General features: G+C 44.8%; 1 protein-coding gene and 1 long non-coding RNA gene across 2 annotated transcripts in view; one reads left to right on the forward strand and one right to left on the reverse strand.

Annotated features, from left to right (window-relative positions):
- klhl29 (kelch like family member 29) overlaps positions 1-26,371 on the forward strand; it is a 223,042-nt gene that overhangs the window by 30,533 nt on the left and 166,138 nt on the right. The window lies entirely within an intron of this gene.
- LOC115401606 (uncharacterized) lies at positions 15,271-15,715 on the reverse strand. Its single transcript, XR_003932966.1, has 2 exons — positions 15,349-15,715; positions 15,271-15,307 (listed from the first exon to the last, which is right to left on the reverse strand). It is a non-coding gene; the product is annotated as an uncharacterized LOC115401606 (long non-coding RNA).

A 26,371-nucleotide genomic window follows, 5' to 3' on the forward strand; every position in this document is an offset into this window, starting at 1 on the left:
CCCCGACTGGAAAAAAAAAAAAAAAAAAAAAAAGGAGTGGGATAAAGTCTCCCACTTCCACGCGTCTGGGTCCTTATTGTGCCAGGAGAATGAAGCCGGAGCTGGTTTCGCTCCCGTCAAGGCCACATGGGTGGCGTAAACCTGGCGAACTATGGTAATAACCTGCAAAACACTGCACAGCCAGAGGTGAGGTGTTATCTCGCTCGCGCCGGATAATGGACTAAGAAAATGTTCCACTCGGGCCATCAAACCGTTCAGTCATTTTGAAGGAAGGCTCCGGTATGCAGGCGTCTGTCCGTCCAAATGTGCATGAAAAATCTCCAATCCTCCACGCTGCTGAGGCTTCATATCTGCAGACTTTTAACAAGTTTTTTATGGAAAATTTCACATTATGATGTTTTTTAGCTAGTGTACAAGAAAAAAAGGGTTTTTCGGAAATGAATAAAACATTTGAAATTAGGTGTTATTTGCTTGTTAAAAAGAAAAACAAAGTGAAAATGATCCTGTCAGGATTGAGAGTCTTAACAAGTCCAGATATCTCACTTTCATCTCGCTTGTCTGGTGATTGTGCCTCATAATAGGTGCGATGCGACGTTTTGACTAGAAACTAAATATGCTTGGTTAGATAGTTCTCCTCGGTGTGGATTTAAAGGTTTTTTTTTTTCCCAGCCGCCGCTTCACTGCCACATTCCAGACACTCAGGAAAACAACTTGATGGATTGCCAAGAAATTTGGCACGGATGTTCGCGGTCCGCAGAGGAGGACGTAAACCCTCGGACGTGTCGTGCTGTAGCACCGCCGACATGTTTTTAATAAAAACCTTTTGAAAAACGAATGCAGAAATAAAAAAAGATTGTGTTTGATGATCGAGGTTTAGAAAGCCCATCAGCTGCGGTTCAAATCCCACAGCTGCGGCGTCCCCGAGCAAGGCTGTTAACCCCAGACCTGGCTCGGGTTGCATCGGGAAGACATGCGGCATAAAGCTTAAGCCAAAACACGTGTAGCACATGATCCGGATGGGAACAGCCCAAACCAGACCTCAATAAATATTTGCAAGTGCAGCTCGACAGATTCAAACGCTGAGGTTTTATTTTTGCATCTACGGGATGAAACGTCACGCCTCGCGGTTCTGATCTCTGTAACTTCCCTCGACCTCTCTGCCAGCACGGCCGCAGATGTTTCTGTGTAAGTTTGAACAACCGAAGCAGCAGAAAATCGTGTGTTTCTTTGTTCAGCATCATGATTTAATAATACGTGACATTGTTTTAGAGTTGTCGTGTGTAACACATGAGCGCACACACTGCTGGTTATAATTTCATTTGGCAAATAAAGCCTGTTTTTTTTTTTTTTCCTCAGTGATACCGAGAATAAACTGGAAGTTAGAATCCCGCCTATAGTTGCCTCCAGCCTCGTGTACGCCTCCTACATTTTAACACGTCTTCATACTTTATTTATCAAATTACCTTTTGAGCTCGGTAAGCTACCGGCTGCAGTCTTGTTGTTGTTGGTTGTTGTTGGTTTTTTTTTTCATTTTGGGAAAAAAAAAAACAACAACTTTAACACCAACCCATGGAATAATTTTCAAAATGAAAACAAATTAGAAACAATTACATCCAGAAGTGCAGCGAGGTGGATCGTTAGGGAGCGAGCTGAGGGAGGTGGATTGCGTGACATTCACGTGTCTGAATGTTAGTGTTTTATCACCGTGGGTTTTTTTTTCTTTTTCTTCCTGTAAACAGCTGCTGCCTTGTCGAGGGCCTACTTTTGAGGTACTTGTTAATATCACAGTGATCCCTCAATCCGTCCATTCATCTTCTTTTATGCCCTCTTTATCCAAGTCGTCGTTGCGGGAGGTAGCTGGAGAGACTATCCTCGCAGACGTCGTTCAAAAGGCAGGAAACATCCGAGACCGGTCGCCGCCTTCCGCCTCGGTGACGCACCCTTCAAAAAACATTAAAGCTCTGTGCCATCGACTGAGAACAAAGTTTTCCTTTTTCATTGTTGAGTCGTGCTGCATCACCCTATAAAAGCAGAACGAATACAAAAGCACCAGAGTACACTTAATTTTAACACACACACACACGTATGCACACACTGGAGCATAAATGAATGAAACTGTTGTATATTTGATATTTAAACTGCATAGGCACTGGACCAGAAAAGGACGGTTACTGTGGGCATAAAATAAAACCTTCAACCTTGTTGACAGTGAATTGTGGTTTTGAAAGTAATTCAGCATTCAAATCCCATATTTCTGAATTATGCTTCCCACATTAGTATTTAATAAATAATTAAATTCCGCAGGTTTTTTTTTTTTTTTTTTTTTTTTTTTTTAATAAATCTTTCCGGCTTCAACTTTACTCCCTCAGGTTTGAGTCCGTGCGCCTGTTAAATAATCTAACACACCTCTCCGTGCTGTGACCCCTAAATTTTAAATTCCACCGTTACTCACGACCCAGACAGAGAACTTAAGCGAATGTGATATTTAATGAATGAACAACAGGATAGTTCTTCTTCCAAAGTCTCCGGGTCATGTTAGATAGACGTGTCTCAAATTATACTTTATGATTGGGCTAATTAAAGTGGCCGGTCATTTTTTTATGTCCGTGGCAGGAAGCTTTAGTGCCTCCTTTTAGACGAACAGGCAGCGAGACAAGCAGCTTCCTTCATTACTCAAGTGCTCTTTTATTCCTCCAGCATCAGCCAATCAAACAACCTTTAGATCCGGACGTGTTTTAGGTCTCACTGGCAATTTCCAATGAGGAGACGAGGATATTACATTTCTGTGTCTGTTTAACCTGAAGCTGGAGTCAAAAGCTATGGCATTTCCTGCTGTTTAATAACCCAGATCTCTCCTCGTAGAGTGAGGAAAATAGCCATACAAGAACTCTTACGCTTTATAATAACTAATTAGTGATACCACTAAAATATGTTTATTGCGCAATTAATTACCACCGACACATTATGGCGGGTCCTGACAGGAGCGGGCCGTCGAGCCGTCCACTCCCGCTCGGCGCAGCTGCGCTGCTTTACTGTCCCCATGGTTGTGATTTGATATGAGATTCACTAGACAATTTCCAGTTTATTACTGCTGTGTCCAGGTAGTCCCTGATAAGATTAACCAATGTCTATGAATCATTGCTGGAGAGTGTTTGAGGCGCCGGTCAGCGCCGGCTCGGCGTGTACATATCCAGGACTGCTCAGCGGAGCAGCGCCGTGCCGTCGTGATACCAGCAGGACTTTACAGAACCCGGCCCCCCCCCCGCCGACCGCTGATCCAGGACCGCCGTGATAACGCCGCCTTTCCGCGCGCCACGACGATCCCTGATCTGTGGAGAAGGCTGCGATACGTCCGGAGGGAAAAAAATGCTCTCCGGCCCCAAACCCAATTTCTACTGAAAGATTGAGCAGGCCAGCGTGCTCCGGGCGAAGCGTTGAACTCTTTCTTTCCTGCGCTTGTCTTTTAATCACATCAGGCCTTTAATTCTTTCATGAACTACCCTCAGAAACCGATAACAGAGCTGTGATCACTGTTTCGATCCCCACAATCCCGCCACTGCGCTTCATATTTTAAAGGGATGTTTATTTCTCTAAACCACTTGTGGTAATAGTACGTTTGTTTGCTTTGATTGATGATTTTTTTTTCTCTCTCTCTCTCTCTCCTTGCCCCCACGTACAAATGTGAATCCACACATGCAGAAAGAGCTGATGAATTATGTATCAGAGCACTGGAAACAAACCAATCAATATGAAATGTCTAGCTTCAGTATTGATCTGATATGTGGTACTCGGCGGCCATGAGGAAGAAATCACATTTTACTGAAGTATATGCGCGCCGTTATCCGCTACACATGTTAGGTGCACAGGGAGCCCCCATTGTCCTACTTGTTCAGCAGATATCTTATATTGAGGCAAACAGAGAGGTTTTTTTTTTTTTTTTATCCAGTCATGCATGGATTGATTGATGGACCGGTATCTGATCTGTGTGTCCATGTTTACATCATGCTCCCCTGGTCCTCCCTCGGCTCGGCTCTATACACCTAATCCTGACAGGTGAAAATGTTGTTCATGTCGTCCGTGTGGGCTGCCGTCTGTGATACAGATAAACTGCCTGAAATCGATAACCTTCTGCGTCACGCGCACGCCTCCCAACCTTTTACCTTTAAAAGGTCACCGGCTGCTCAGTCTGTTCACCTCCTCATTGTTCGGTGTGTGCTTTGTCCAGGTCCAGCTGGAATCAGCTGATCACCAGCAGCAGCAGCAGCAGCAGCAGTCGTCCTCCTCTTGTTTGATTAGTTCTGAGATTTCCTTGAGAGACGGATGATTCTTACGTCCTTGACTGGCTGGCAATAAGCGCTGCCATACCCTCCCTCCATCCTGCATTTCGAAATCACCCTTCTCTGTTTGACTGCAAGCAATTACTGGAGATTGTTTCTGCTTTGTTGTACATGCTGGTTGGCACCGTGCCCCCTCCCTTCCTCTTTTTTTTTTTTTTCTCGGAAAATAGTGTCCTGTTTTTCTATCTCGACGGATCCACAATGCTTGAAGACGGGCCCGATTCGTCTTCGGGCGCAGAGATTGATAGGTGTTTCATGGGTAAATGCAGTCCAAAGCGTTGGCAGTTGGATGAAATTAGTTGTCTTTGTCATGTGTTATCTTCGGACGTTCTGAAAGAATAATTACTGCTCATATAGATGCTTGGTCGTCAACTTGTTAGCGATGGAGACACAACTTTCGAATCTCCACCGCTTTCATTTTTTTTTTCTTTTCTTAGCTGTAAAAAGTAATCATTGTACAAGTTACCCAGAATAGTTTTTTTCCCAATTATTCAGGTTGCTATAGTTTGATAAGAGCCTTTTAATTAAAAAGAACTTTAATCTTAACCAAGGCAAAATAATTGAATCTGACTTGGATCCAAACAAACAATGATGAGCTTAACCTGCAGCTCGCGCTCTCCATCTGGCCGCAGGTATTTTCTAATCAAACACATCATTTTTGCAATAAAGTGAAGCTAGCCTTTTCTAGCACCCCCCCCCCCCCCCCCACTCCATCCACCAGTAAATGCCTTTTTCATCTCATCGACTCCAGACGCATAAATGTGCGCGCCGTGATGTATAATGGTAATGAGTGACGACTGAATAAGAGGTATAGATAGCTAGACGAGAGTGACCTTGGCATTCAAATGAAAAGATGAAGAGAAGTAATAATCAGCAGCAGCAAGCCCCCGATGACTGAGCTGCAAACGGTGAGCTGGGCTGACGCACCGCTGGAGAAATGTGCTTCAGCGTCTCCTTATTGTGTATTTCATTATGAGAGTACATTCCCAATTATGTAAGCCGGAACGGGCTACCTCTGTATCTAGACTCCACAAAGTAGATTTTTTTTCAGCTGTTTCCATGGAGACGGGGTGGAAGCGTTTTCCAAAAATTGTGTTTTCAGATGCTTCAAACAGCATTGTCATATAAACGGACGCCTAAAAAGCAATGGAGGTTTTCTGTTTTCACTTGAAAATGTGTAAACGGGGCCTTGTACGGTGCTCGGAGATGAGTGGAAACATTGACTTCTCTTGACCGAGGAGAATTCCACACATGGTCAGGAAGAGATTGGGCTTCACACCATCAACCTTTGAATTGGAAGGCAATTTGTTCTACTAAACCAGCCATGGCCACACGTGGGAATTTTCATTTCCAGTCTTAAACAGATCCACATTCAATCGAAGACAAAGCTGAAACAATCATGGAAGCTCTGCAAATGATTGCTCTCTTATTAATTTTTTGGCTCACTGATATTTATCTGGACCCCAGCGTGGCTTTGTTTGGGTCCGACACCCAAAAAGCCGGGACGCGGGACGCTCGCAGTGGGAATATAGACGTCATGGGGCTCTGCGGCGTTAGCAGTCAGCCCGACCGTCTCGGTGACATTCAGCAGTTGGAAATGGCATTTGTGACATTCAGTGAGTGAGAGTAATATATTCACCTCGGTTGGCTCATCTAGCCCTCACAAGAGCCGACAGCTGCTATAAAGGCTATGTGCACCAAGTATTCTCACACTGTCAACAGCTTTCTGTAGCTGGGCTACATGATTTTATCACCCCACAATGGAGTGAAATGCCGGTGATACAGGGCTCATGCTTTATTTAGCGCTCTTGTTTTATGGGGTGGTTGGTTTTTTTTTCTTTTTTTGTTTTTTCATCTTGTATGTATACAAAGGATTTTCGCCCCATCACATTTATGGGGCGTCGTGTGTGTGTGTTTTCGTCTTTTTATCGCTCTGCAAGCACAGCAGACCTGCTTTAACCCACACGTGAATGTGGGAACGTGTGACAGTCAGCTATTACTTTCTGACATATTGCGACGCATATGTCATTTAACGTTTCATTGAAATGACGGACAGGAACGCGCCGCCACATTCAGCTTGTCACAATTGAAGGTTGTTTTCTTTTTTTCTTTTCAAAAAAAAAAAAAAAAAGAAGATGACAAAATCGCAACTGCCACCGTTCGTGCAGCGTTGATCTGGAAGCCCAGTGCCGGGATATTTATTTACTGTCACCATGTGGCGTGATGAGTGCCGCACAACTGCCTCCAACAACTGTAGCAGAGGAAAACAGACACTCACCTTGAGCCCCTGGGGGACCGCTGGAGTCCCAGAGCGCCGCTACAGCTCTCATGTCTCGACTGAGACGATCCCGGCAGCGGTTTGACTCCGCAGGAATTTCATTGTGCGTAATACCACACGGCACCGCTGCAAGATTTGCCTTTTTGATGGGAAAATTAAAACCAACTTGGAGAAACTTAACCGTGGCTGGAAGAAAGCGATCCATCATGCTGAACATTTTCATCGCCTTTAGTTTTTGTTAAAGTTACAACTCCTCTCATGCTGCCCCGCGCTTTCATTTATTACTCCCTCTAAGCTACGCCTCAGGACTGCTATCCATTCACAGGTATCCCCCCGCTGCACACAGTTATCCCATTAGCCCTAAATTTGAGATCCAGCTCTTTCCAAGTTTGCATTATGCAGTCATCCAGTGTGTGTGTGTGTGTGTGTGCTGCCACTCCTCTCGCCCACTTTCTTGAAAGCTGATTGCTCGTCGCCGTTGTTTTGATGAGCCCAGGTATCACCCTGCTCTGTATGCTGCTTCCTGGCCGACAGCAAACACCACCTTCCCGGCCGCCATCAGCAGTAATAGCAGTGGTCAACAGAGTGTTGTGTGTCTAATGACCCCCTAAGATCTGAAATCTTCTGAGTCACCAGCACCTGTTCAGCACCTGTCTTTTTTTTTGATGCAAGAAATGACTACATTTGTGTGTTTTTTTTCCCACAAAGCCTGGCGGTCCTTTTACCTCACCGGGTTTGATTTTCTGACAATATAGTTTTTTTTTTTCTTCCCCAGCAGGCCAGCTTTTAACTGTGAGACACTGTGTGTCTTTTGCCCATCCACCAACAAGACTCTTCATAATTATCCCAGCTCTCAGCAGCTATTATCACATCACAGTAGCGTGTCTTTAGCAATGATGTTTATTGTGACGAGTGACCCGTTTCATCAGCTATATACAGACCTGAGAAAAATCTATATCCTACTCGGTGCTCGAAGCCATTGTAATCAGAAAATGACAATGAGTGATATAAATTACCAATGATCAAACAGGAGATAACAGGCTGCTGCAGAAAGCTGTTTATTATCCGTATTCACTGTTAGAGGAAAAGATGGTTTGAAGGGTGAGTCACTGCATGAAAGAGAAGGAGGAAGAATAGGAGATTGATCCTCAGGTGATGATTTACATCTTCTAATGAGAGAAAAGTCTGATTCCTGCTGTGCTGGAAGGACGTCGGCGTGCCCTGCGTGCTCCGCCCTCGCCTCACCCGTCCACCTCCCTCCACGCTCGGCAATTAGTAACCCCCCCCCCCCCCAACATTTAATCAACTCTGTGAAAGCTGCTGATTTCTGGAGGAAAGGAAATGGACCGGGCTCGGCAAAAATGGGATTTTTCTTCTTCTTCTTCTTTTTTTTTTTTCACTCCGCCCTGCCACCGTAGAGCCGTGATTGACTCGGTAAATGCTAAACTCGGGGCTTGTCGAGATACTTTATTGTAGCAGATTGACAAAGAGCAAGTATGAAAAACGAAAAAGAGAAACCAATAGAGCCGGTTTGCTCCCGCAGCTCAGGAGGAAGCGAAGCGAGCGCTCGGTCTCGCGTGTGTGTGTGTGTGTGTGTGTGTGTGTGTGTGTGTGTGTGTGTGTGTGTGTGTGTATACGTTCACCCCACCCTCTCCATCCCCGCTCCTCCGCGAGGGGGCTGGGGGAGGTGTGTAGCGTCGTGTCCACAGAGGGTTCTCAACACCGCTGTGCATTTTACCGCTTGTAAAGCAATCATTTCCATCCACCAAGCCCACCCCCCCCCACCCCCTTACTGCCCCCCCCTTCAGCCTCAGGGACTGCTGAGTCAGCTCACCTTCATATGGAGAGTGGCTCCCTCAACCGAGACGTTATTGATTTGCCCCTGTTTGTAAGGGGGAAATGTTCCCAAACCTCTTAGGCCAATTTTGCAACGCTGCATAGCTACGAGCGCCACTGGGCATTGGACTTGGACTTGGAGAGAGGGAGAGAGGAAAAAAAAAAAAGAAACAATACATAAACATTACTACCATACACTCGTGAACCCACACGCAGTTGTAAAAATAAAATAACCAACAAAACAACAGCCATAGTCTTTAGATGAAGGGATGCTCCCAAATACGAATATATCAAAACACAGTGTTTGCTTGTGTGAATACACTTTTTCTGTCTGTTTTTGTCTGCTTGGTGTGTGTGTGTGTATATGTGTGAGTGTGTTTCTGCTCTTCATCCTCTTTCTTTGTTTTATGTTTTTTAATCATTTTTGCCCACAGCTGGAAGGTTATCAGTTGCATGTATTCAGTTCACACACACACACTCTCACAGACTCACACACACACTCGCTCTGGCTTACCTAGAGCACATTTTTATTAGAACACACTTTCACTTCAATGTGAGTCCGGGCCAGTGAGCTACATCATTGCTTCATTTGGATCAAACTCCAGAGCTCAGGAGTCATTTATCTACATAGTATGTGTGTCTAACCTTCAGGCATCCCATCTTTCGCCACTGGGAGAAATCAATTCCAAGGTATAGAACAAAGAGAAAGCCTTCTCACACCTCACCAAGGTAGAGCTTTGAATAATTTATTTGTTATTCTTATGCTGTAGACAATTTATCAGCATTATAGGTTTTTTTCTTTGCACTTTACATCGAAGCATCTTGGTTTTTTTTCTTCTTCTTCTTGGCATTATCGGCGTTGTTTCTCCTTGTTCCGCGTTAGTTCTCATCCACTAGTTAAGATCTATAATGAGTCTGCTTGAAAAACCTTGGAGAAGTTGCTGTATACAGCAGCATACAAACAAATCCATAATTGCCTTTAGGGGGGGAAATGTGCATATTCTGCTTGTTCGGAGATGTGAATTGTATGTTGAAGGTCTCCCACTGCACTAATTGTGCATTTATTCATTCGTAAACGCTGCCTGCCCTGATTCTGAACCTGATCATTCACACTTTTTTTCAGCAATCGCCATTAATACCCTGCTTAGTTTTACTGTGCCCACTTCACACCGTTCTTTAACCGACTTAAGAGCGGCACGACGGCGCCTGCCAAAGGAAGAGCACGCTTGTATAAAAATGTCAAGGAGATTTAGACAGCTGCAAAATGCATGAGGTGGCAGTTTGCTATTATCAGCGTGTGTGCATGTGTGTGTGTGTGTGTGTGTGTGCGTCGGCCTGGAGTTTCCCCAAAACCTTCTCCTGTGTCAAGAACTTCTTTACCACATGTCTGCATGTGTGTATTTGTGCTTGTTTGTGCATGTGTGTGTCCCAAAAGTGACGGATGATGTCTCACTAGACCAGCCTTTGTCTTTACTTTGACTTCTGTAACACACACACACACACACACACACAGACGTAGGTATAAGAATACACACAGACACACTCCCCCTTGGTGTCTGGCCGAGCTGTTTTCCCATCCCCTGCACCTCTGTCTGGCCGCTCCATCTTGAGTGACAGCTCTTGGTTTGTCTGGGTATCCCTGGTCGCGGCCCACAGGCCTGCGCCTCGGGACCCAGACCTGTCAGCACTCTCTGAATCCTGAAACCGGAGACGGATGGCCGAAAGCCACCTCTGCCCCGAGCCGGGCGCTCTGCTCGCCTGTCCCGCTCCTCTCTCTCCTTATCCTCGACCCTTTCTTCTAAGACGGCTCGTTGTTAGCGGGAAAAATGGAGCCAAATGTCGTCTTACCTGTTTCTCTTCAGGACGGGGAAAAGATAGAAGCTCAAACACAAATTGAAGCTCGTTTAAAAAAAAAGAAAATGAACAAAAGAAACAATTGAGCCTCCCCATTTCCATTTTCCTTTAATGGTTTCAGAGCAATTAGTCGAAGTTGTAGGGATAGCTGATATGGCTGCAGTGAAGTCGCAGCGTTCTCTAAAGACAGCTGGTTCTGTTAATCCTGAACCTCGTGCTAACAACTGGGACCGGCCTTCCCACGGAGGAGCGTCGCTTCCAAGGGATCGGATGTCAGTCGGCCTCCTGTGCCCCGCTGCTTCTGCTTTGACAGAGACGTGTGTGACAGCTCCGGCGCCAATATAGCCCGCCGCCCCAGCACCTGAAGGCCCCCGCCGCCGCCGCCGCCGCCGGGAGCACACGAAGACAGGAAAAGAAGAGGGGCGATGAAGGCTGGTGGAGAAGAAAGCGGAGTGGTTGGGGTTGTTTTGGACCGCCTCGGGCTCAGACCGTTAAGGGCGGGAGCAGTGCTGTCCCTGCGTGTGTGTGTGTGTGTGTGTGTGTGTGCGCGCGCGCGAGTGATCTCTCAACCAGCTAATGAGAATATTTAACATTTGCTGAGTCCACAGTGTGTTGGAAGTCATTCATCACTCCACTGATTCGCGTCTCGCTGGTTATGTGTCGAGTGAGCAAGATGTCTGCCTCGGGGGCCGCCGGCCGCCGGCGGACGGGGCGCCGAGCACAAAGAGACACATCAGCGCAGTGGCAGGAAATTAATTGATCATTGATTTGCAAGCTGTACAAATTCCAAATGGCCTAAATAAGATAAGTTAGAAAATCCTAGAGGCTTGTTTTTGCATCATTTAACATTTTGGATGACTATTAAACAATGACTGTTTACCCATAATGCACTAATGAAAGGAAATCGTTCTGGGGCCAAATGCACCGGATTAGGGGATAAACTAAAAATAACTCCGAATTTTGACTTAGTTTAGTGAAAAAAAAGAAAAAAATACATTTAGAAAAAGTTGCCAGTAGTGAACTGTTCCGGCTGAGTTTTATTTTAAGGAAATAAATTCAGTATGATCTCCTATTAATCCTTTGTGAAGAAAATGTGCTTACACTCAATTCTGTTCATTTCAAATCTTTTGATTTATCCGACATTCATAACTCAGTTTATTTAAGATTGACATTCAACAACAAGAGTTTGGCCATCCTTTTTTTTTTACACTTTTCATTTCTATAATTGAAATTTAAAGCGATCCTAAAAACTCATTCACTCGGTCGTAGCGTAGATATTTCAGTCTCGAGTGTTGGAGCAACCCTTGTGTCATGCTGGAAGAACGGATGAATTAATTAGTTTTTACAAGAGTAATAACACAAAATTTCACCAACTGTGGTCTTAGATCGCCTGGATGTGTGATAAGTACACAGCGACACAGTTTGGCTGGTTGGATATTTGTGTGGCAGGAAGAACCAAACTCGTCTCGCCCCCACACTGTGGACTTGCTATCGAAATGTGTGCTTTCCACTGTGAGATCTTGAGAGAGGAAAGAAGACGAAGGGAAAAAAAAAAAAAAAAAATAGAATGAGCGCGAGAGGAAACCAAACATCAAGAACAGATCTGCTAATCTGTGCCCCGTCGCAATTGTGTTTCATTGGCTCCTTGAGTCGAGCGCTGCGATGGGCTGCACCATAGTGACTGGCTACACACACACACACACGCACACACACACTCTTATCGGTCGATAAGAGCTCAAAAGGCTACTTCCCTTTCATATGCTTTGCCTGGTGACCTTCACATAACCAGCTTACGCACACCCACTCAGAGAGGAGAGTGTACCAACATGAATCCTCACCAAACAAAAACCCCAAAAAAAAGAAAAGGAGACATGACAGATAGCCTTTTCCAAAAAAAAAAAAAAAAAAAAAAAAAAAAAAACCGAGAAGAGCTGATCCTGTACGGCTGCGACACGTCAGCGTGCTCGGTGACCGTGATCTGACCTCACCTCCGCGGCGGCGAGCCGATGGGGTTAAAGTGAGGTGAGCGATGCACGTGGTCGTGTGTGTGTGTGTGTGTGTGTGTGTGTCTGAGTTTTTTGAGGTGGTGCTTGCGGGGGGTCATACGAAGCGACGTTGATCCGGTCCCGTAACCGAAGAGGAGCCTTGCCCTCTGCGTGAACCCGGCGGCGATGAGCACTAAGGCTGCGGCGGCCCGGCTCGGCTCGGCCCATCATTATTTAATGACCGTTTCCAGGCCTGTGCCCTGGAAACGCACCACCTACCAAGTGTGTGTTTTCTTCAACCGCGGGGAATGTGCCCGTACCCCCGTGAATTACCCTGAATGAGGGTTGACAGGGCCGGCGTGGGCGAGTCAGCACTTTACCGCGCGGGGATGATATGTGATTGTTTTTTTTTCTACTGAACTTACGGGAAATGGAGGTCAAGTAACAGGCAGATTCCTTGTATCGCTCCATGTAGATTTGGACCGTTTCTGCTCTCCAGCTGATGTTGAATGGGGCTTGGAAACGAAACCAACTCCCGGTGAACCCCTCAGCTTCATCCATTTTTAAAGGGATTCAACAGAGAAAAGATCCATTTTTAAACAGACTTGCGCATCGCCAACAGCGGCGCTATTTATTGCCATGTGTAAGTGGACGGTCAGGGGAAGCCCCGCTATTGGCTGCGTTAGAACTTTGCGCATTTGCAAATCTTTGTGTTAATAAAATCAATATGTGCTTGTGAAATGTCAGGGTTTTTTTTTTTTTTCCCATTATCTAAATGAGTGAACATTTTTTTTCTGCACTAATCAGCGCTTGCTTGCTTCTTTTTTTTTTTTTTTTCAATTTCAGACTTAAAAGGGGAAAATAACTTGTCACCCACTGGCATACAATCTGTTTTCCCGTTTCAGAAAAAGGATGCTGAAATATCTCATGCATCAACACCAGTTGGCAACTATAAGACTCCTTTTATACGACGTTTCAAGTGGAAAAAAACGTTGCTTGTTTTTGAGTTCGAGCAATTTGTGACTTTTGTTTCACTGCTGCAATTAGCGTTCCACCCTCTAGAGTTCAATAAAACTTGTAAAAAAAGAAAAAAAAAAACCCACCAAAAACGATGGATAAACTGTGCTTCAGAATTTAACAGTAATTTCCTGTCCTTCTTAATCTTCTCCATTTTTAGCGTGCGCTCCTCAGCCCGTAGAAGCCACAACCGCTATTGACCGGCGCATCGGCTGAGAGGGTAAATAGTAGTCAGTCGATGTAGCCGCGGTTTAAAAGGTGTCACGGCTTCACGACTCCACTGTGTCGGCGACGGTTTACGTCCAATATTTACATGCTGCCTCTTTTGGTTTCTGCCTTCGAGCGGCGCCCCATGTGTGAGCGTGTGGAAACTTTCAATTATCTTTGCCTGCAGGAACCCTTTTGGGTAACTGAGGACGCCGGGGATGAGAAGAGGACAAGTGAAATTGGCAAATAAAAATGGATCGGGGAACAACGGCATGGGAGGAAGAACAAGTGCTGGAAAAGAAAACGTGGCATGGCAGGCATCAAACATGGAGGGTTTCGATGTCGACAGAAAGGATCGATCGCTCGGTTTTAATTTTTTTTAATGAAAAAATATGTTGTCTGAACTTTACAGACGGCTCCTTCTTAACCTGATGATCTCTCTTCATTTGTAATCAGCACAGTTCGCAGAGGCCTGGACGACATTAGCCGCCTGTTTGTTGTTTTGCTCTCGTTCTCTTTACTAACCTCAGACCAGTCAAAAGCAGATGTTTTCCACATTCTGTTTGGGCATTTCGTCGTGGTAAAATTGGGTTTTTATAGGCCTGTTGTAGTCCCAAAATGGTGTGTGTGGTTTTATGTGCATGTGGATTTGGTGTTTTACCAGGACTTGTAAATGTCTTCACCCCAGATGAACCTCTCATTAGGCTAAATAGTAGATATAAGTATTAAGATTGGCGCTTTCCTAACTAGCTAAAGGTCTTTTTCCTTAACTCTCTTTTGTCAAACCAGATCCTGTAACGTTACGTTTATAGCCACTGAGCTTTACTTCGTTTATTTCATATCGCTAAGAAGACAGTAAAGATTGAAACACCTGACATATGCAAGTCTGCCGGTGTAACGCTGAAGGGAAATCCTGCGGGAGAGTAGCAAAATCCAATTGCATAAGATAAAAAGATGTGGAACGAGAAGCCCGGCGGAGGTGATAGTGAGGACTGTGACATTTACAGGTCCCTGGAAGCACAAACATGTCTCGGGAGGCAGACAACACAAATAACACACATTGGAATTTAGGTATGCACATACAAATCCGTGCATTCGCAAATATTTCCTCACTGACTGATAAGCATCATGACAGAGCATACAAATATGAAAACGGAGACGTTATCGTGCGACTGTGAACCCCGTGAGTTTCTCCTCTGTAACACTGCGCAGACATTTGTTTTGGTCTGTATTTCATCTGAATGTTAGGTGCTAATTGGCACCACATAAATAAAACTGAACTGAAAATTGAAACGGGCAGATATTTTAGGATCACTCAATTTTTTTCAAGCAAACAAAGTCATATGATTTAAAAGTCGCTCCTTTCTGCCAATATTAATGCGATATGCGAGTTTCATGTGATAAATGGGAGCAAGAAGTTTAACTTTTAGGAGTTTGTACTGAATTGAGACCAAATCGCACTTGATTGCAAGTTAAGGCTGGATTTATTCTTGGATAAAAGTTTCTTTTAATATAAACAGTGCGTTAAGCTCCACAGGAGTGCTTTGGGAATCTGCTAAGATAAAGGTGGGACGGCGGGGACTTTGAGAGAAAAAATGTTTACAAAACTGTGACAAATCGAGTGTTTTTCTGCACACATTGCAGAAATATTTAATATGTGAGCTCATATCGCTCCCCGCAGAGGGTTGGCCGCTTTAATGAGTTTCGCTGCACAGTCACCTCCCCGTTCACAGATGTCATCCCGGTAAGACTTTTGAGGATGTGTCCTGCGTTGTGACTTTCTCCTCAGTCCCCTCCCGCCCCCGCCCCCGCCCCCGCCCCCACCCCCCAACACCCCCGAGTGCCCGTCCCTCCACGGAGCCAATCGGTGCAAAAACTGACAAGTCATTGTCTTTCCCTAAGCCACAGTAATTCATCAGCACTTGAGGCGGCTTTGGCTGATTGCATTTTCGACAGAGCAATCTCCACCGTGTCATAGAGAATTTGGCTTTTATGGCGGGGCGGAACTTTGATGCCAAATACAAGGGACAGTGGAAGCGAACGTGGAGAGTTCACCATGCTGAGTCTGATTGCAAATTGAAAAACCCTGTGTGCGTCTGCACCTGTGCATGACTAGTGTACTCCGGCGTGCGAGGGGTGGTGGGAGTGAGTGGGTGAGTGGGGGGGTGAGTCGGATGTTTGCACCTCTCGAGATGTGATGGAGTTTTTCCATCTGCTGCTCCCTCAAGCCCGATTTCTTTCATCTCCTGAGATATTCATAAAGCGCAACAGAAATAATGGATGGCGTCAACTGCCTTTCACCGCCGTGCATTTTTCATTGTGTGTGGCGCACACAAAAAAAGAAGTGCTCCCCTTTTTTTTTTTTTTTTTTTTTTTTTTTTTCCGTTCGCCGTCGCCGCGGCCGCCACAGTGGCTGGGGCCCGGCCTTTAGAGCAGCCACTGTAACAGTTCTAATTAACGCAGGAATCCCTTTGCGGCTCAACACGCGGGGAAGAAAAATAGCAGCATTTTCTTGCATTTTAAGATTTTTTTTTTTTTTCCTTGCTTCGGCGTGTAAATCGTGGAGGGAAATAATGAGGAGGCGAAGCCATGCTAAGATGTGCACCTTTTAAATGTCAGTATGTTGCGCGGGTTCAACGGAGCCGGGGGAAAATGAGTGTTTCTCAGGAATACACCGGAGAGCCGGGATAGAACTGCAGGAAGCAGATAGGGTTCAGTCTCCAGAGGTAATGTCAATCCCTGGGCCCATGATAATATTTCCCTGTCATTTAGAGAAATGACCATGAGAAACCAGGTTTGAAGAAGAAGCGGAAAGGGAAACAAAACAGTGTGAGACTATCTAACATGTACACCAGGCTGAGACCAGGACGGCGCAGTATATCAGCTTTATTGTTATCGGGCACTGTATAGATGAATTCAATTCCATTAAAATGTTTCTATGCACTTTTCCCATTCTCTGCATGCCAATATATTTCTACATTCAGATCGAGCTTTGAAGGCCTTAAGTCTCATTTACACAAAGTTTTCTATTGAAAACTTTCTTGGTGGTTTTTTCTTTTTTTCTTTTTTTTTTTCTACATGAAAATGGTGCACTGAGCCACTGAGCTCACTCGTTTTTGAAAACCGCTCACAAGGTGGAACTTTTCGAAAGCACTCTGACTCCATCTCCATGAAGATTGGGGAACACAGTTCTTCTGAAATGTTGCTAATGCAACACATTTTTAATATTAGTACAGGGCCTAAGTCGCACCAGGTGCAGCATTGATGACTTTATAATCTAATTATATATTATTTAGCGAAGCTACATCCAGTTGCAGAGAGAAGATGAAGCCAGACTGGAAGTTTCCGCACAGTGAATGTTTTGTTTTTTTTAAACTACAACATTATGTTGAACGCAAGTCATTTAATTTCATTACTGCAACATTACATTTAATATTGAATGCTGATTATGTTGCTGTGTTCGCCTCTCACTGCTTTATATTACTGCCTCATTATTTATTTGATTTTTAAGAGTACAAAGAAAACTGTTTCAAGGTTTTAGTGTCTGGGAAGGAATTTCAGAACGCCATTAATTCAAATCTGCCACCACAATGCGGTGAGCTTAAACTCTGTCTTTCAAATATACAACTGCCAGTGTTTCGCCCAGACCTCAGCTCGATGGTTGATTAAATCCACTGTGCTCCACTAACTGCTCATATCACAGTCATTTAGAAATGTGGAAGTTCTTTTATAGGAAGATTTCCCGCCTAAAAGCCCCATGGAAGGCGAGTATATTAGCAGGTATTACTCTGCCTATTGTAAATCGCTCCCACTTATTGCTTCCTTGTGACAAGTAATAACGGCGAACAGCGTGCGTATTTTCATTCGGCTGCGGCAATTCTGGGATTTTTAAACGGGGACCGCTCTAATTTCAACTCCGCCGCCGCCTTTGGCCCGAGTGCCAGTCGCCGAGTTTCGCTCAAAGCCTCCATTCAGCTCCGTGAACAATAAGAGACAGCGAGCCGATCAAGTGGCCTCCAAAGAGCTGTGTACTGTGCGCAGTGCAGTAATCAATACTTTTAAATTCATATTTACTCTGGGTCTGGGCTCAGTTTGGATTTCTTTAGCAGGCTGGACAAGCTTTAGTAAAGTCTGTATTTTCGTTCAGCCGTAATAAATAGAAAAACAGCGCCGCTAAAAGGCTCCGCTCCCACGTTAGATGAGTCCAACCGTCATGTAGTTTCGACACCGCCGGCGTTGCTGATTGAATTTCTTCATTATTGCATTATTGCCCTGAAGATGGCTCCCGGCTATGTGATTTGCTGTGTGAATATGTGCTTTATTATCCCGGCGAACCCCCCGGTTCCACCTCTGCCTCGTCCCCACGGCTCCACCCCTCGCTGTGTTTCAACCTGTCTCAGCAGTTTGGACATAATTGGTCGAATAAACAATTGTTGTTTTCAGTCGCTGATGGCGCCGCTTTACTTCTTCTCTGGTCCGCGTTTGGTTAATGGCGGAGCGGAGGCAGAGACGTAAACAGATCAATCACGCGTCCGGCCGATTTTTCCCTCGATAGGTTCCAAATGCATCCATAATCAGCTGACGCTCAATCAGTCTGAATAGCCGTCACGTTGCTCCGCTCGCTCGCTGGTGCTCCAGGTACTCGGGGAGGGATTGGCAGGGCGTTATAGCTCATATTAAATAATGCCAAGGTATCCATTACAATTTTTAGTGACAACTTAGCAAAGCTATTACGAGGATGTTCATTATTTTGACTGACATCCTCGGTTGACGCCGAGCGGACTCGGACACGGTGGGAAACTCCTTTAAATTTTGCTGCATTTACCCCCTCAGACGGTCATATTGAGTCTGGCCGCACGATGGCTCGGCGCAGAAAGCAATTGGCATGCAGTCAAATAGAGAGAAAATAGGGATTTAATCTGTTAAATACGCGCACTAAATATTCTATATACTTATCTGTCATATAACACAGTCAGGGAGGTGTTGGATGAGTCTCTCAGTTGCTCTTCGGCATGATAACGACCTCAGACATATTGCAGGGGTCATAAAGTGTAAACTTCAGGGAGAAGAAGGAATTGTGCAGCGAGTGCCCGCAGAGTGCTGATCTCTACGTCGTGAGTCAGACAGAGACAGGAAGACACTGAGGCAGCCTGAATTCGCAGAGATGGTGCAATAAGCTTTCTAACATATGTCAAACACCCTGCTGCCAAATACCTTGAACAGTGAGAGGAAAAGGAAAAAAAGAAAAAGAAAAAAAGAAGCTGTTGGAGATGGAAGGTGGTTATACCAGAAATTCACTTCAGGTTATTTTTTTATGTTGGGGTTAAATGGTCTCGAGTCATTACTTATTTTGTCCAAAACCTTTGCATAATAGATATGATGCTGTAGAATATTCATCATGCAACAGCCATCTTGCTTTTTCAATGGAGGGGGGGGCTACATTCATTGTGTGAAAAATGTTCTTACTGAATATAAATATGAGACTATATCGCATAAATTACTAATGCTATGATAACCCCACAATGAAATGTTCCATTTGTTTTTTCTGAAAGCAGTTTTGACCCTTCACAGTGGTGTAGTGGTTGGGTCCATTTTGGACTTACAGGTCTCTCTTTTTGGTGTGCTTTCATTGGTTCTGTCATGGTTCTCTACACGGCCTGTGAGTGTGAGATGTTGGCCCTGTGATGCTCTGCTGTCCTCTCCAGGCTGCTTCCTGTCCTCACCCATCAGCTGGGAGCTGCTCCAACCTTAAGTTGGTGAAGCTGTGTGGAGGTGGATGAATGGACTGTTGAAGTTGTGAGAGGAACTGGACGCCGTTTGCAGGGGACAGGGACATCAGCACTTTGCTCTCCATTTTAGCTTTCTAATTTTGGAATTAAGTCCATTAGTCCACTATCTAAAGCGGTGTCTACAACTGTGGTGTGAAGGACGGGCTGTTCCTGCAAAGTATCAGAGGATCGGGATGTAACTTCTTCCATAATTGCTGGTGAAATTGTTGGTCTTGTCGTGTTAAAGCTTGAGAACCTTTCCCTCCTTCTTGGAAGTCCTGGTGGAACATGTTTTGCAAATAACAAACACACTGGATTTCTCTGAAAGTGTGAAAAAGTTCCACTCTTGAGTTGACCTGTTTCACTTAGCTTAGCACTTAGCAGCACGGCGTCCCCAGAGAGGCTGCAGCTCGTCACGAAGTTCAGTAGTTTTGTGGCTGCGAGCGATCGTGGTAATACCTCTGCTGCGTAACATTTCCAATTCACCCACTAATTCATCAAACAAACATCTGTATCATACAGACACGAGGGTTGCTGTATGTTTTACATGTTGCTCCAGCATCTGAGCTTCACCGATTTCGTCTCCGAACCTCAGAAATGCAGAAGAACTCCCAAAAACTGTGTTTGCTGTAGTTCATGCTCACAGTTGGGGCTCATGATAAAAGTCAGCGCGTGCATCAGAATGCGGCGCGTCAGCATTGTGAGGGAACAGCGGGTACTAATTCTCTCCTGAGCTCAAAGGAGCTTCCATTTGAGACCCACGCATGCATTGCTAAGAGTGATCTTTGCCCAAAACAACTTTGGAGAAAAGAATGGCAGGGGAAGAACAGAGGTGGATGCAAATGAAGAGAGGTCGAGCCATTTAATACATGGTAATTAGACTCCACTGTGGCAACGAGGGTGACCTTTTCAGCTCCGGCCACGAGTTGGATCTCGGCATAATGGAGCCCTCTCTGGAAGCAGGGAAAGTATTAAGCGAAGTCCAGTGAAGTTTATGCCTCAACCCTGCAAGGAAATTATTCATCTTGTCAAGCATGCACTCTTTCTACTTCCTTATTTATTTATTTTGTCATACACAGCTTTGATAATTGCATTTTGCTCTCGGGGAAAATGTTGCCAATTCAATCTCTCCCTTGTTTTTGATGGCAGAGTTTGTTTGGTGAATATATTAATAAATTTAACATGCATTCCTGATTGTACAGGCCCTCTAATCCAAATGCACATTAGTCATTTTGGAGATAAAACCAATTTCAAAGCTGCTGATGCTGATGGATTTGTCTAACAGATAACTTTGTTTGTTTGTGTCATTTCCTCCCCGTGCTGAATCTATTATTATTATTGTAATGTTTGAGTATGATTGCTGCAGTTACGCTGCCAGGAGTTTATTCACATTAAAATGACTTATCCAGGAATAGTGAAGACTAATGGCCACTCCGACGAACTGATAACCTCCATGAGCGTTAGACGCGAATTACTGGCTTTCCCACCTGATCACTAAAGATTTCCTCCAATCTGAAGCTGATGTGCATCAATCGTCATGTATTACTATTAACCCGCTGCTGTAATCCAGCAGCACTGAGCGGCGGAACACAAAGGCAGCATGAAAAAAACATGCCAATCAGGTTCTCTAAAAGCCCTTCCTGAACAGATTTCACTCCTGTGAAATAAGATTTGGCAAATGTAAATAAAGCTGTCTGCCAGGGTGCTGCACAAACAGCTGAGAAATAATACTCTGGATTTAGAAATTTCTAAAAGCAGCAGAATTCTTGTATTTATTTACTGATTTTTTTTTAATCTGTAGGTTCACGTGCTATAACATTGTATTTTTAGCATCGACTAATGAGTTTGTACAAGTTATTCAAGTGAAAATGCATCTTTTTCGAGCTTGTTTCAGAAAAGTTTTACACAGCAATGTTTTAAAACATACATTTGAAAATATCAACCATACATATTCAAACACTTCATATCAAAATATGTTTTCAATACTTTTGATGACCTTTTAATGTCAGTAATTCGTTGAAGTCTTTTCATACACTGTCAGAGTGACAACTTTCTGGTGCCTGATCAAAGCCCGAGCCATGAGCCCCTTGGATATTCTACCCGAAACCTGTGGAGCAGCTTGTCTTCGCAGTAGATGCGGTTCCCCTGCATATTGCATGAAGCAGACTTTCAGATACTGTTTTTACCAGCCGCTCGCCGGCTGCTCAAGGCCTCAGCCAAGTTCAGAGCCGGTGTCACCGTTGGCAATTGCAGTATATTTACATCAGCGAATTTGTCTCTATTTATATTGAAGTTTACTATAAGTGCTTTGGTACATGTTGAGCCAGTCGGCTAAAGAAAAATAAAGTATGCTGCGAATTCACTGCCACCTTGAACTTCAGTACGGTGGTATAGGATGTGCTGCTGCATACATTCTTTTTTTTTTTTACCTTTTTTTTTTTTTTTTTTTAAAGACGATTGACAGGAGAAAAGAAACGTATATTTCTGACAGCAAGATGAGAGCTGTATGCAGCAGCTGCATGCTGGCGAATAGGCTGCTGTTATATATGAGGCATGAGCAAACACAAAAAGCTGTAGAAGACCTCAGGAGAAGGGGGTCCACAGCTGTGTCCATTTATTCTGGTTTGTTGAACACCGCTGCTCACTGCACATCAAACCCACTTTAATGCCTTGCTGTAGCACCACGGTGCCACGCTGACACTCACTGTCTGTACACCTTTCTATATGTACATGTCATTCGCATACAACAACCTTGCGTCTGTTCTCTTGAGTTGAATTTTGAAAATACACAGTCACTCGGTATTATATGTTTGTGTGTGTGTCCTTGTGCGAGCGTGCAGTGTGGTGTGAGGTCAGTCAGAGTGCAGTGAGGGAAGTGTGCCATCGGGGAGGAGGTGGTCCGGTCCCTCCTGACTGCTCTCTCCAGCCATGTGAAACACCAGCACTGCCGACAAATAACTGATGCAGAAGCTCCTTCTCCCTCCCTCTCGCTCATTGACAAACATCTCCCCGCACGCACGCACACACTCGGCCACACTATTTCACAGTGTTTTGCACATGCTGTAGTGTACGCTTACTGGCACACACACACACACACACACACACACACACACAGAGCCTCAGTCGTGCTGTGTATTGTAGGCACAGGGATGCTTTGTCACATTAAGTGACACCGTCTCAGCCTGTCTCTCACCACCCTCAAACACAGTCACACGTGTAGTCGCAGCTCACCAGCGCTCATGTCTGCACTTCAGAGCACGCAAATATGTCCAGAAGGGACACGCGCTAACGTAAACACATGCTGTCCACGGACTATAGCTTAATCATAACTACAAACACTCTTCTGAACGCCGCCCAGCCGCATTCGTAGGTAATGGGAAATCTGTTTGCCATGCATGTTTGCAAATGAGCCATATTGTTGATGCATTGGTCAGAACGGGCTGGAAAATACATCCCTCCATCTCTTAAAATTCATTACCCGCAGCATGTGGCCACATGATACATATGGAAACAAAGGGATAAGCCTATTTCCTCTGGTCGCATATTTTCGAGCACCTGTGGAGAAGTAAGAGCAACATGGACGCTGAGCATTTGTTGCCATGGCGAGAACAACAAACATTTCTTACCTATTGAAAATGATTCACAGTTCAGTTGGATTTTACCGTATTTATGTAAAGAGGAGTAAATAAAGGTGTGTACCGCTCATGTCATAATTATTAAAATCATCGGAATAGATGCAAATTTGGATTTCTGGAGCCGCCAGCTTATATGGTTGTGTTATAGAGCATTATGTTTATGCTTGTGCCAATACAAGAGATTCAACAATCATATATGTTATGGATTTTTTTTTTGCCTTGGCAGTCCTAAAGCGCTGAACGTATTGAGTCACACTCACTCTTTCTCAAGGACACACTGACGAACGGTCAGCGGGAGATGGAAGAATGAACCAACAACCTTGCGATTAGAACAATGATAAAACCGTCAACATGATGGACAAAAGATGTTGATATAGTTATTGAGAGACGAAATTTTCAAAATGCATCTGGCTGTCCCTGGCAAGTTTCTTTCAATGAAGTGAATTCTTTCCTCTCTATTTCTGCACACGCGTGCGTATATAGGTAAACATAACAGACCAGGCATCTTAAGTCTGAGCCCATTTCACCTTGAATACTGTGAAGAAAAGTATTTCAAATCAGATCTCATCAGCATTGTAACTTTGCTTGGCTTCCCCAAAAAAAGATAGATACTTGATATTCTTCATTCTTTTTTTTATTTCTATTTCAGCCGTTCCTTGTTTTATATTAAAAAAAAAAAATGGACACATATCAATAAATGAATAAAGCGCTCTGGGGCTGTCCTTGAAATGAAGCAGGACTTTCTATTTACTATTTGTATCACTGGCAGCTTATATTCAGCAGCAAAGGTGTTTAAAGATTTATTTTCGAGACTAAAAAAAGGTTTTGATGATTGAAAGGCACATAACTTTAGAAATCGCATTGAAAATGTTAAATCTAGTAACGATATTATGGCCACCAACACCGACATCCAACTGTATCCAATACAATCCACCATCAACAAACAATTTAAGCCTCATGTATTAGAATTTTACCCATTCATTAAGCAAAATTGGCTACACGCTCATGCAGTGGTCGTCCATCCAGCCATCTTTAAACATGCCAAAACATGGGGGAAAAAAACCCCCTCAATGAAGATTGCCTTCTGCTCTGTGCATTGAAATGTCATCACAGGAATTGCTCCTCTCGATTGCGCCTTTCCCCTCCCCTCCTCCTGTATTGCTGCACGCCGAGGGATGCACGCCAGCACGCGGCCGTGCGCAGACGGGATTTACACAATGCTCACATCGCAGCGGCAGCAGCGTGACCACTGTAAGTTTTGTCAGGCCGTGGTGAATGAGGCAGGCAGTGCAGCGTAGTGGTACAAATACAGTAAACACATTTCCAGCCGGGCAGGGAAGCTGTTTGAGTCGGCTGCGGCTGTCCCCAGCTGAGCCGGCTGACTGAGAGTTTTGGGCCACGGTTCTGACAGGAACAGACCCTGGGAGATGAGAACACAGTGCAGATGTGCATTTTAAGGAGGGCGTTGCAGTATTTATTTGTGTCTGTGTAACAGCGAGACGGTAAAGAAGAGAGGGAATATGATGCTTTAGGAACTTTGCATTTTTTGTGAGTAGTTTGCGGAAGTGAGTAGCGTAAAGCTTCACTGCACGTGCGCACGGCTCCCTTCCCTCTATAATGGTGTGTGGTCATTTAGGTTTCCTCTGGAGTAGCATATATAATATACTTAGACATAATGGTATGGCTTGAGCAAGCGCCTTAACTCTCCTTGGCGCCTTTTAATGGGTTGCTTAAGAAGAAGGAATTGATTTCCTGGTTTATGCCTGAGAGATGCTTCCGTGTAGCTCGGAGGGCTACTGTAGCATTGCATGTTTTTCAGCTCCTGTGTGCATGCGGTGAGGGAGGCAGCATCCGACAGAGACAGTGGGGGGGAGGGGGTTGGATGAAGGAGGGGAATAAAAGAAGTAGGAGAGACTGAGACTTTGCAAAAAAAAAAAGAAAGGGTAGAGTTTAGTTTCTCTCCAGCTCTTTAGAGTTTCCCTGGTGAGTTTGCTGGCAGCTTGTTTGCTGGCGTAGAGGCGGGAGTAGCGGCGGCAGCAGTCGGAGGTAGAGAGATTGCGATAAGCCCCTTCAGAGGCAGACAATAGACGGTATAATGCTGTTGGAATTAACGACTGGCATCCCATCGTTTCTCATCTGATTAAGACCCAGTGACAATCTTCTTGCTACAGTCTCTAGTTGTCACCAGCTATGACTAATGAACTGTGATATCCTGCTCCTCTCTCTCTCTCTCTCTCTCTCTCTCTCTCTCTCTCTCTCTCTCTCCCTCCTTCCCCGTGTCTCACTCTCTCTTCACTTCACGCTCTATCGATTATTGAAATACTCTCCGATCCCTCCCATTCTTAACACGCCCTAGCAGCTTCGCCCCTCTCCTCCTCTCTCTCTCTCTCTCTCTCTCTCTTTCTGCTCTTTTCATTCGCTCGTCTGCCGTGCTCTCTCTCTCCTCCCCGCGCTGTCCTTTATCTTGTACCATTCATTTGGCTAATTTGATATTTGGCGTTGATAGGGCTCTGAATAGAGGCCCGTGTTTTCACATACATTTGTCTCCATCTCCCGATCTCTCATTTCTCTCTCTTCCCTTTCTCTCCTCCCTTCCTCCCGTTTTTTCCTGTATGGATAATGAAATCAGGCTCCAGCCCTTCATCTGTATTAGTGGAATTTGCGGGTCTAAGAGAGACTAACAGCTTGCTAATTCTCTGCCTCTGATTCGTTAAACTGACAGACATTTGCATAATTTCGCTGCCCGCTTTCTGCTCCTCAAAGGTTGCCAGCAGACGCTTCTGACATTGAATGGAGTTGAAAGCTGTCAACATAATGGCTTGTTTGATCAGATTTGAATATTTGTTTAGAGATCAGGGCGGGAATTACCGAAATATGCCACTAAAGTGCCATTGATTTTCAAAGAAACTTAATTGATCCTCCAGGCAGAAAGTTAAATGTTTTATTTTGTCTCAGGACAAGTTCACCTAATTCTTTTCACAGTCTTTCCACCTCTCTGATTTGTCTCACCTTGGAGGTTTATAGTATTCTCACACACACACACACACACACACACACACACACACGCTCTTTCTCTCTCGTTCGCTCTCAGAAGCTCAGCCCATGTAGGAGGTAGAGAGAGGGGTTTCTTATTCCTCTGATGCTGACAGATATGAGCGGTGGCATCTCTTTCACCGCTTTCCCTTTGAGCCGCCGTGTCTCCAGGCTTACAGCGCGCACAGTGAATATTGCACAGTCACATGCGGGAGTCACATGAGTTGCCAAAAACACACACGCACACACACACACACACACACACTGAGAACGGAGACTTCCAGTGATTTGCACACATCGTGCCACTCGCTCTCCCGTTCCTCAGACAATGTGCATACAGGTGTTCCATTAACCTTGCAGGCTGACGGCGTCTCTGGGTAGCTTCATTATGTTGCATGATTAGCTCTAAACTAGACTGTTG

The sequence above is a fragment of the Salarias fasciatus genome, chromosome 15 (genome assembly GCF_902148845.1).
Source record: "Salarias fasciatus chromosome 15, fSalaFa1.1, whole genome shotgun sequence".
NCBI classification, from domain to species: Eukaryota; Metazoa; Chordata; class Actinopteri; order Blenniiformes; family Blenniidae; genus Salarias; species Salarias fasciatus.